We start from the raw sequence: 12,696 nt of genomic DNA on the forward strand, positions 1-12,696 counted from the left end.
CTCATTACACACACATGTACACAAATGTCCAAGGAAATATGGAAAGCTAAGCTTAAAGACTGTTAAGAACATCAGGTGGCTCAGCAGGGCATTCTGGACAGGTCAGTGTTAGAACTAAGATATGCCTTGAGTGACACCATCGGCGTTCAAAGGAAACTTACCTAAGGGGCCATGTCCCCTAGGGCACAGCTAACTAAACCATGTGTGAGTGTGAAACTGGGGGCCCTTTTGTCCTCATCTTTTAAGATCTACTTCCAGGGCTATCATTTACAGAAAGCTTTCCGTAACAGTTTTTGACGTTAGGATAGAACTGACATGGATGGGATTGTGATACATACGAGTATGATGGGAAAGACCTAAAAGGCAGAGAGATAGCCTGGGTATTCCATCCAAGCCCAAGACACCAATTGACACGGAAAGAACAAGGGTCACAATAGTGCAACATTTATTGAACACTTACTTTGTGCAAGGCATTGAGTTCAACACTTCTTACACATGATCTCTTCTGATAACCCTATGAAGGAAGACACGATTATTTCCTCCATTTTAGAGATGAAGAAACTGAAGCTTCCTTCAGTTCCTTGACTTTCCAAGCTGGAAGCAAGCACAGATCTTGTCACTTCTAATCCTTTGCCCTTAAACCACCTCCTCCACAGTGCGAGTCGATAATGAGGCCATTGTGGCACCAGAGCTGGGAGTTGCCCTGTAGTTCAGTAGAGACTGTGTTCAGCTTGAGTGCTACCATTTTTCTATGCATCCCTTGTATTTTTTTTTGTTGTTATTTAGACTGGATTATTTCAGGTTGTGAGAAATTGCTCTTGTTCAGTTGATAGCAACTCATTTGTTTCATGATGAAAAGATCATTCTTTTACATTTGAACAACATATAATTAAAGACATTCCTGAAGCCGTATTATTAGACCCAAGACCATATGATAAACATTTGAAAAGCATTTGGTATTTAAAAAAATGTCCAGGTCATTAATTGATTAGTTTACGTACCCTTTTTGTAATGGGCAATAGCATAATCTATATAGGGAGAGGTTAAAGAGATCCTAGGAGGTTAATATGTACCCAGGTTCCCCACTGGAAGTGATAATGGCTCAGAATACAGCATCATTAGCCAGTTCCTTGGTTCTGAAAGGAAGTAACCCCTGGAGTAGCTGCATACATTACAAAACTATTTCAATACTTGAACCATATGCTGTTCGGAGTTAGATTTACAGATAATTCGACACTATCTGCAACACTCCCATTCTATAATTTTAATGCTGGTAGATTCCTATCAGTTAATTCATTCAATGTATATTTATTTTGTAATTATTATGTGTAGACAATTGAGTTCCGTTCCGGAGACACAACCCCAGGCAAGACAGAGCTTACATCGGGAGGGGCACAGAGTAAGCTGCAATTTTGTAGGGCTGATGAGAGCCGTGATGAACACACACTCTGAAGAAGTCAGATGTAGCTGTGATGCTTGAAGCTTATATCTGCCTTAAAAGAGCAGTTTTGCCATCCCAGACTCTTTTCTACCAGTTACCAGGACCCAGAACCCTGGCACATCAGTGGTTCTCAAACATTGGTGGATATGAGAATCACCCAGAACCTGGTAAAATAACAAAGCCCAGACCCTGCCTTATTTCAACAAGACTGGGCCTCTGTGGTCTTCATTAGCTCTGCGGGAGATTCGGACACAAGCCTGAGGGTGAATCCTCTGCTATGGACCGACGCCACACCGTGTCACTGGATGCCATCTGATGTGTGGCAGCTATTTTCGAAGTTTTCTTTCTGGAATGGGGAATGGGATCTGCTGCAGGATATCTGATTTCAAGAGACTAGGGCTTGTTTGGAGCTGAATTACTCAAAGTGGAAAAATACAATTTTATATTTCTTTTCATGTTGGTTACCTTGCCCATGACCTACATCTTTGGTTTATTGTGCTCATTTTCTTTGAAGTTGCTTCCTGAGCAGAACACATTTTCAGAACTGTTCTTATGAATTCAAGATCTGGGATTAAGTAGGAAATGTCAATGCCAAAACAGAGACAAATACGTGATTGAAGACCATATCTGTCTCGGGGGAGAATCCTCGTTTCTTATTTCTTTGTTGCTTTTCCATTTCCATTTTATTGAGACACGATTTTAAATCAAACCTTTACATTTACTATTGTGTGACTTAGGGTAAGTTGCTTATCCTTTCAGTGCTTCAGTTTCCTCATCTGTACAATGAGGATGGTGATAATACTACTACTTAACTCACAGGGTTGTTGTGATGATTAATTGAGTTAACACATGGAAGCACTAGCATCGGAACCTAGTCAGTGCTAAATAAATGTTTGTGTATTATTTTTTCCATCATACCCTTTAAATGTCTCCTTCCTCCTTGTGCACTTTTTGTTTCCTTTCTGGATTATGTTGAGGCTAAAGACCAATGGGTTCTGGCAAGGTTAATTTAAAACGAATCAGGGCCTCCTAGAGGACTAAAAATGAAATTAAACTCGTGTCACAGTTACTGCTAAGAAAGAGTTCTTATACACATATAATGTTTAGAAACTGGGGATTAATGTTGAGGAACAGAATTTATTGTCAACTAAGGGCAATGCACTTTGAAATGGTGGACCAAAGGCCCCCTGTATTGGTTGCCAGAACTTCCCCAGAGGAGCCCTGCAATGTCCTTGGAGATGGGCCTGTGTGCCCCAGCCACACCACCTCACTTCCCCTTCCCACGGCGCGTGCGAAGGGCCAAAGTGAGAACCACAGGTAGACTGTGTGTAGAGTTGCGGTAGGGGACTGCTTCTGAGGTGGAACTTCATCTAGAATAAGATGTCTGTCTTTCCATTTTGGAGAGTGCAGGCTAATATGCAAATTCTGCACCGAAATGCTTGCTGCCTGTCTGACTCCTTCAAGATCCCACTGTGGTCCCACAGACAGTCCCAAGAACCTGTTGCTGGGCGGGCACCTAAGCACATCTCTGCTCCCTCCTTCCTAGACGCTACTGGAGGGCCCAGGTGCCCCCCCCCCCCCAGTTTTCTTATCTATCCCCAGCTTCACTGCACAGCCCTCCACTCCTGCTCTGCCATCCACTTTAATTCTTTGTTCTCTTTACAACCTCAAGTTTCCTCTTTAAAAAAATGTATATTTCTTGCTACCCATCCTCACCTAGGAAGAGTGATATGTATAGTATACTTTGTTTCTGTATACAGAAATAAATCCACAACTATAAGGATTTCATGCCTGGACAATTTGAGAAATGGGAAGGATTGATGCACTATATAATTTAAAAAATATATAGTTGGTTTTATTTGTGTTTGGCCATTTCTACAGTGGGTGCATTTTGTATCAGTTTCCTGTATTCTCATTTTTGTTCTCACATACCAATTCTTAAAGGGGCATTTCTTATGCTATAAGTACTAAATTTAGTATGGTGGTCATCACTATACTGTCTTAGTTTAATAATAAATATTTTATGAGAAATTTCCCATTTTCTAAAGAACATAAAATGTGTCCATGTTATTCACATACCTATTCAGATATGCTTTTAAAAAGTTTTTATCTTGAAATAACGACAGAGTCCCAGAAAGTCCCTTCTCGCAATGGTGACATATCACATAGCATCAAACGAGGACATTGATATTAGTACACCATTAACTACACTACAGATTTTCAGTTTTCATCATCTTTACATGCCCTCATTTGCGTGCATGCATGTGTTTGTATGTGTGCATATTTCAAATCAGTTTTATTCCATGAGTAGATTCATGTAACCACCATCACAGTGAAGATTCAGAACTGTGCCATCGCCACCAAGCAGCCTTGTGCTGCCACTGTACACTTGCGTGCCCCAGCAACTGATCTGCCGTCTATCTCTGCAGGGTTATCATGCTGAGACTACTGTGTAAATGAAACCATACAGTAGGAAGCCTTTACAGAGAGATTTTTTTCATTAAGTATAGTGCCCTTTAGATCTGTCTAGGGTTTTAACATATGTCAATAGTTTGTATGTTTGTATTGCTCAGTAATACTCCATTGTATGGATGGACCAGTTTATTCAACCATTATTAGTCCATCCCCTTCCGTTTTTGAACTTAGCTTTGTTAGTCTTTGAGGTACTGATTTTCTACTGTAGCTTCCACACCTAATGGAGCCAATTCAGTGCTTTGAATTGGGATTCTGGCATATCGGAACTTACATATGAGACTTTACATTGTAATATATTTTCAGCTGTGGATAGTAATCTTTTTAGTAGCATTTAGGTAGGTTTTACATATCTTTGAGCTGTAGGATGGACAGTATTTTCAATTACGACCACTTATTCTAAAACCTGCACTTCTTTTTTTTTTAATTTATTTTTTATTGTTATTCAATTACAGTTGTATGCCTTTTCTCCCCTTCCCTCCCCCCCACCCCAGCTGAACCCACCTCCCTCCCCCACCCCCAGTATCCCCCCCGATTTTGTCCATGTGTCCTTTATAATAGTTCCTGCAATCCCCTCTTCCCACTGTCCCCACCCCACTCCCCCCTGGCCACTGCTAGACTGTTCCCCCCGTCAATGTCTCTGGTTGTATTTTGTTTGCTTTTTTCTTTTGTTGATTATGTTCCAGTTAAAGGTGAGATCATATGGTATTTGTCCCTCACCGCCTGGCTTATTTCACTTAGCATAATGCTCTCCAGTTCCATCCATGCTGTTGCAAAGGGTATAAGCTCCTCCTTTCTCTCTGCTGCGTAGAATTCCATTGTGTAAATATACCATAGTTTTTGGATCCACTTGTTTGCTGATGGGCACTTAGGTTGCTTCCAGTACTTGGCTATTGTAAATTGTGCTGCTATGAACATTGGGGTGCACAGGTTCTTTTGGATTGGTGTTTCAGGGTTCTTAGAAACCTGCACTTCTATTATCACTTCACATATGCTCTTTCCTTAGGTACTCATATACATATCTTACATGTGTGGGATGATATCGATTTTGTAAACAGTTCTTTGTCTAACATGATAATATTGTATATAATTTTAATTTCTATTATTATGTATGGAAATCATATTCATTATAGGCGTTGCTGATGATCAAAGGAAAGAAAATTTTTAAATTACCTGAATTCCTGCCACATAAGAAAAACTGCTATTTAATATTTTATTGTAAATTCCTCCAGGGCCTTTATAACATTTAAACTTTTTAGTCCTCAATATTAAACTGTCTGTTCGCTAGATCTTATTGGTATTACTCATGTCTCTGGGAGCAGAGTTGAAGGGTATGTACGCTGTGCTTGTGGGCCTAAGATATGAACAAAGGAACCAGAGTCATATGCTCATTCCAGGTTTATGGACTAGACCTCTGTGTTGAAATGCTCATCTTCTTCCCTAACTAGTCACCTAATCTGGCATTTGCCAAAACCTCAATAAATCTGTTTCTATCCTGCCCCATCCCTGCTCTTCCCTGAGATGCAGGGCAGGGCCAGCCCCAAGCTGATATTTTTTTTCCTTGGAACCCTTCCTTGGCCCTGCTTGGCCTTCCAAGGTTAAGGATACCCTGCTCCCAAGCCAGAGTCACCTATAGTTTCCTTATGTTGATAGTACTCCCATCAAGGGCAAGGGATCCAGCAGCAGGAGAAAGAAAAAGGTTACCTATGTCATTCCTCTCTGGGAAGCCTCTACAGCCAGAGCACTGGTCCACTGGGTCCTACCTGTGACTTTCCTGATGTCTTCCAGAGTTCTCCCCCTTAAGTTACTGGGAAGAGCAGAGGGCCGTGGCTTGCCTTTCTTTCCCCTCTGTGGTATGCTGGAACACAGGAGACAGGGCATGCAGTTACTGCAGACTAGATTCCTGGCCCGAGCTATACCCCCTCTCCCACCCCTCCACTATCCGGTGAGCTCCAGGGTGCGCATTCACATCCTCTCACTGCTCTGTGCTCTAAAGCCTCACTCAGAGAGGATGTTCAGCAATTATTGGGGATCCCTGAGCCCTTCTTCTCCCACTCCAAAATTCAGATTGAAATGTTTAACTGCCATCATTACAGGGATAGCCTTAAATCACCTCTAGTTTATAAAAATAATGAAATTGATTGCTAGCTTGTTGCTAATATTATTGCAAATTGCTGGGGCCCATCCCCCAATTGATCCTGGTTCATCAGTGTGTCTCAATTTTGTCATATCATAGGCCTCATCCTTACAACTGCATAATTTCTGCATTCCTGAGCTCTCATGTCCTAGCCAGGGGTGTCCAACCCACAGCCCGTGGGCCGCATGCGGCCCAGGATGGCTATGAGTGTGGCCCAACACAAAATCGTAAATTTACTTAAAACATGATGAGATTTTGTGTGTGTGTGTGATTACGTGTCCCAATGTATTTAATGTGTGTCCCAAGACAACTCTTCTTCTTCCAGTGTGGCCCAGAGACACCAAAAGGTTGGATTCCCTTGGACCTAGTGCATCACTTGAATTGTGGCCTTTTCCTTACTGATCTTACCAGCCTCCTTTCCGGCTCTCTCTTCCAACCATTCACCATAGGACTGAGACAGAGTGGTCTGTCTGAATTTCACACCCATTCCTGGTCCTCCCTGGCTGGCTAAAGTACCAGGATGGCGCTCAGGGCCACCATGAGCTGTCTACTCGCTGTCTAGCTTCATGCGCTTCAGCGCCAGCCAAGCAAAGCCTCCAGAATTTCCCAGAAGTCATTTTCTGCCTCTACATCTTCCCACAAATCATTTCTTCTGTGAGGATGTTCTTTCAGTCCATTGTTCTTCAGAGCCAAACTGTGTTACTCCCTTTTGAGAAGAGTTCTGGGATGCTTTCTGAAGAAACTATGCTCCCAAACCTCCTTCGGTGACTCTCTGCTACAGCTGTGTTAACTGTTAATTTATTGCCTTTTCCACCCCACCCTTATTACTATACTGCAAATATTTTGAATGAGATCATGTTTTATTCAGTTTTGCATCCTTAGTGTCTGAATAGAGTAGATGTTGAACACATATTTGCTGAATCAATCCATATAATTAAAAACCTGCACTTTTTTATATTTGACACCTGTGTTCATATTTGAAACACAATTCTTTCTCAATATTTTTGTCAACTAGATCACATTAAACCAGTGATTTTCAACCTTTTTCATCTCATGGCACACATAAACTAATTACTAAAATTTGGCAGCACACTAAAAGATAAAGTTCGCCCATATGACAAAAATAAGTATAATTTTGATTGATTTACAAAGAAAATCATAATAGTAATTACCTCCTATTTTTGCTCCAAAGTGACTTTTTAAAAAAATCAGGTGCTTATGCTTGAATATAGGATTTCTGATACCAAGAATTAACCAATCAGATTCAACCTTATTATGTGACGTGACCAATAAGATGCAACTCTATTATATGACCTATATATTTATGGTTCCCAACAGGGCATTCACACTGGATGGCCATCGTTGTGTTGGCTGTTGTCCTGTTTTTATCTGACAGTCTAAGGGAATAGAGGTCAGTGGCCCTCACTGAATATCAGGTATTGCATGTTTTAAAACTTCCTGTGGCACACGGGTTGAAAATCACTGCATTAGACCACTGTGTTCATTTTCTTAAGTTTGTTTTTCCATCTTTGTGAGGGTATCTTCACAAGCATTGGCACCAAGTAGTACTTCTTTCAGGTGAGGGTCTTGAAAATACAGCGTGAGAAAAGTTTCAAACAGATTATGAGTTGACCCCTCCTGACACTCGTGATTTCTCTCATTATCAGAATCAGAATACGAGTATTATACACGTGATTGGGGATTCTTCAACACTGCTGAAACTCTACCAGTGAATATCATTGCCGTCTTTGTTGATCCTTGACCATATTTTATTAACGGTTCTTTCACATTATCTCTACTGTATTTTCTTCCATTATGTAATGTGGCTTCAGTCTTCACTAGCTCTTTCCAAGTACCATCATTAAGGCTACTTATACTGACTTGCTTTAGCTACACCGGCCTTGTCTCTCCCTTTATGCTTTCAATAGACACTGCTGCAGTGTTTCTCAAACTTGAGTGTGCACCAGAAGCTCTTGTTAAAACACAGACTGCTGGCTTCTTCCTCAGAGATCCTGATTCAGTAGGTTTGGAGTGGGGCTGAGGATTTATATTTTTTAACAGTTTCCCAGGTGATGCTCACACTGCCAATATGGGGCTGCAATTTGAGATTATTGTTTTAGCAATGTGCCTAGCACTAGTGGCCAATTTTCGCAGCTATAACCACTTAACTCACCGGAATTGATGCTGCCCCACACATAGGAAGAAATATAAGGCCTTTAGTTGGCTCAGTACCACGTAATTTTACTGCTGATTTAACGTGGGTTGCGCGCCTGGTCCTTCGCTCAGTGTTCCAGCTCCCTTATGTTGTAAGTTCCTGGATTCCTTACTGGTTTCACTGTTTCCTTTGGGGCTAGGATACTTTGCTTTCCCTTGCTCAGTTCCTTCTGAAAGATGAATACCAGAAGGTAAGTTACTTCCCACATCTCGGCATTTACCTGCTTGCTTAGCTCCATATTTGTGACACCGTGCTTACGCTGGTGGTGTTGGCTTGCCTTTGCTGAGTTCTTCCCATTGCTTGTTGTTAAGAAATTGAGGTTTGCCTGCTCTGTGCCAATGAATCTTATGTCCCAGGACTGGTTATTTCTTATCTGGCGTTCCTCAGATACATTGAAAAAGGTGATAATAGTTCTTCATATCAGTTGCGCAGCACTAACAAGTCACCTTGGGAAGTGTGGGGCCTCTAGTAGTCAGGAAGGCTGGATCCTACACTGAGGCTGCTGTTGGGGTCTGAGGCTTTTGTCGAGTTAGGGTTATTACTCTGGGCCTCAGTCATTTCATCTCTAAATAGGGAAATTAATTAAATGCCTCTGCACATAATGGGCAATTCAAATTCTTCTGGGTGTCCCAGTATAATAGGGGATTTAGTAACCAGTATTACGTTCATGATTGTATGTAGCCTTTGTAAGTGTGGCTATTTGTAGACTTACATAACAAATTCAAGCACACCCCAACCTATAGCCTCAGGTTGTAGGCAGTCAGTGAGGTAGAGCTATGGTAATGGGGGAGATGGATTTTGCCTGAAAGAGAGTTGAGTCTCATCTTTGCTCTTTCGCCTCCTAAAATTCTGAACTGGGTCTCTGATCTGAGTTGCAGCTGGACTCAAAAAGACTGTTAATTCCCACCTTTTAAAAAAATATTTTATTTCTTTACTTTTAGAGAGAGGGAAAGAGAGGGAGAGAAACATCAACATGTGGTTGCCTCTCGTGTGCCCCCTACTGGAGTCCTGGCCTGCAACCCAGGCATGTGTCCTGACTGGGAATTGAACCAGCTACCCTTTGGTTTGCAGGTCTATGCTCTCAATCCACTGAGCTGCACCAGCCTGGCTTAATCCCCTTTTGAACAAAAATGCTACAGGTGAAGGTTTAATTGTGAAAGAAGATTGAAGTGGTCAGTTTTTTCTGTGGTCAGTTCTTAGACATATAACATTCTGTTTTCATGAGCAGGCTCTTCCTGTATGAGATCAATTTTGCTGGTGAACTTGCCTTGCTTATGTAAGTAGCAATAACCCTAGGCCCATGGAAGAAGACCAGGTGTGGGCCTTCTAGGTCTCCTGGAGTCCTGTATGTTTTACTGTGGACGCTATAGAGATGTTTGGTTAGTGCTTCTCATTCTTGAGGTTGTGCCTAAGAATCACCTGGAGGGCTCATAACACTGAACTCCTGGGCCCCAGCCTCAGGTTCTGTGGATCCGGGGTATGGCCTGAGAATTTGTATTTCCAGCAAGCTCCCGGGTGATGCTGGTGTTGGTCCATGGACCCAGTTTGAGTTGCATGGTCATAATTTGTTTCTAATATATCATTTTCTGCAGTCTGATGATCCTACAACTTCTAGTGGTGTCATTTTCTGTTTGCCAGTCAAATTTTGTTGTCTTCTTATTTCCCTCACCTGCCCTTCTCCTAAGATAAGGAAAGAAATGGCCAAGGTGACCCTTCTGTCATCCTGGAGTGGATTTATCCCTTACTCTGAAGGCCCTGTGGCTTGGATGCCTTTCTGGATAGGCCGTTTGATCATGGGAAATGAAAAGGTTTATTTATGCCAAAACATCTGAGTCTCTCCTTCCAACATCCTGGAGGCTGGGTGAAAGCATCAATAGACAACACAACGACCAGATGTTTGTGTGATTTGTTGCTCTCTCCTTGAATCCCTTTGTTGGAACCCAAACTAGAAAATAAAAATGAAAGTGACAGATGTCAAACTTCAGTCTTGCAGACTTTTTTCTTCCAGCTGGCTGTTTCACCTTGCTGTACAGCCTGTTCGATCCTAGTCAGAGCACAGCGCGCTGGTGGGGTAGGTTGAAGGCCATGGAATAACTCCACAGTGAGGCAAGTGCCTGCCTTGTTATAGATGCTATTATGTAACTGTGTGTGATAGTTGTACCTTCCTAAAGGCATTCTGAATCAACCAGAAGGCTTCCCCCGCCCCCTAGCATTTACCGTATTTCTTAGACTTCTGAATTATTGTATCCCAGCATTTACTTATGGCATTCCCTTTATTCCTAGAGCTCAAACATTATAGAAGTAGCTGCTTATACTTTCTGTAAGACACTTTACTTTTTCCTGTGCCAAGGCCTCCTATAACTGCCAGGACCCATGATTCTTGTCTTAAAGTTAGTTTGGTCCTAAGGACTTTTTAAACAAGTTTTTCCTAACTAAAACCAGATGTTTCTTGTAATTCTACAATAGAAGGTTATATAGCCTGACCTTCAAACAAATCTACATCTGTCTCCCCGTCGCTGGCTGGTCAGATGCAATGAATTAGTTGTAGACTAAAATATGCCTGCTGCATTGCAATTCAAGAACACAACAAAACAACTACAGTTTCTCCCATGACCGCAGTGTGGATTTGCATAATTCCAGTGTGAATCAACGCTCCTATAGTTTTACCTGTCTGAACTGCATGCTCTTCATGTTTACCTACAGCCTGTCCTTCAGTGGACACAGTGCAATATGAATGGGCCATGTGGTGATGTCTTATTGGAACTCCAGTGTCTGAGCACATAGTATGGCTACCCAGCACTGCTCTCTCTTCTGTTTTTCACTATATTGCTGGCCATACTCTCATGCTCTTGATTAGATGTTGACTTCCAGCTCCAGAGAGTGAGTCCAATAATGTTTCATTAAAGCCGTACTTGACGTCCACAGAACTCTGTAGGCCACTAGAGGGTGGAGAGCAGATACTTGCCTCTTAATGGTAAACTCATGGTGGTCTCTCCTCTGCTATTCTGTGAAGGCCAAGATCATCCTGGGGACAGGGGTAAAGTTATCGTATGTTCTCCAAATAACCATAAATTAATTGTTCCCTTGAAATTGCAAGAAGTCTGGCAGGGAGATGTGGGGCTTATAAAAGTAGGCCTCCAATATATTCTCAGTACTAGTGGGAATATAAATTAGTTAATGTATATAGAAAGAAATCTGGCAATTGTTCTATCTAGTAATTCCCTTTCTAGGAATTTGTCATATGGGAAATTATGTTAATGTAAATAAAGATATCCGCACATGACTGTTGATCTTATTAGTATAGATAATAGGAAATGGGCAACAAATAGATTGGTTACCCTATAGTATTACTCTATGGAGTAGTGGATACTCATTAGGAATTGTATATTTGAAAGTATTTGGGGCTACATCCAGCAGCTCTGTGACGACATTACCGATCTGAAGCCTGATGTGGTGAGCGCTGAAACGGGCATCTCAGATTTAGCTGAGCACTGCCTCATGCAGTCCGACGTCACAGCCATCTGCAGAGTCCAGAAGATAGACAGTTATCATATTGCTCTAGCGCGTGGGGCCCAGATAGTCATCCGTTCGGAGGAAGTGAGAGAAGATGACGTTGGGACAGGAATGGGCCTGTTGGAAGTCAAGAAAATTAGAGATAACTACTTTCCGTTTATCACTGAGTGTACAGAGCCCAAGGCCCATACCATTTGCTTTGGGGCAGGGGAGGGGAGGGCAGCAGAGAGATTCTTTGGAGGTAGAAGGCAACCTCCAGGATGCCATGCACGTGTGCCACAGTGTTCCCCCGGACTCTCTGCTGGTGCCAGGGGGTTGGGCCTGTGAGATGGCTGTGGCCCACGTCTTGACAGAAACATCTAAAGCCATAGCTGGTGTGGAGGAATGGCCATATAAGGTTGTTGACCAGGCCCTAGAAGTCATCCCTCGTACCCTCATCCAGAACAGTGGGACGAGCACCATCCGTCTGTTGACCTCCCTTCAGGCCAAGCACACCTAGGAGAACTGAGACCTGGAGTGTAAATGGTGAGGCAGGTACTTTGGCAGGCGTGAAAGAACTGGGCATTTGGCAGCCATTGGTTGTGAAACTGCAAACATGTAAGACAGCAGTGGAGAAGGCAGTGCTGCTGCTGGGGATTGATGACATCGTCTCAGGCCACAAAAAAGGGTCATGATCAGGGCCGGAAAGGTGGGACTCCTGATGCTGGCCAGGAGTGAGTGGTGGGCAAGGTGACCTCAACACACAGAGCCACCTGTCTTCCCCTTCATTACCCAGACTGCCAGGGACACAGGTAGAGGGGCAGCCCCTGTCCCTTTCTCTCCCAGCTCAGTTTGCAGAAGGCACTGACACATAATTCTGCTCAGTTGTAAGCTTTCCATTTAGTTTGCTTCCAATGATTAAATCTAAGTCATTTGAAA

General features: G+C 42.6%; 1 pseudogene; it reads left to right on the forward strand.

Annotated features, from left to right (window-relative positions):
* Nucleotides 1-8,441: 8,441 nt before the first annotated feature.
* LOC112313277 (T-complex protein 1 subunit gamma-like) lies at nt 8,442-12,495 on the forward strand (annotated as a pseudogene).
* The last annotated feature ends 201 nt before the right edge of the window (nt 12,496-12,696 follow it).

Source organism: Desmodus rotundus, chromosome X (genome assembly GCF_022682495.2).
Source record: "Desmodus rotundus isolate HL8 chromosome X, HLdesRot8A.1, whole genome shotgun sequence".
In the NCBI taxonomy this organism is placed as follows: Eukaryota; Metazoa; Chordata; class Mammalia; order Chiroptera; family Phyllostomidae; genus Desmodus; species Desmodus rotundus.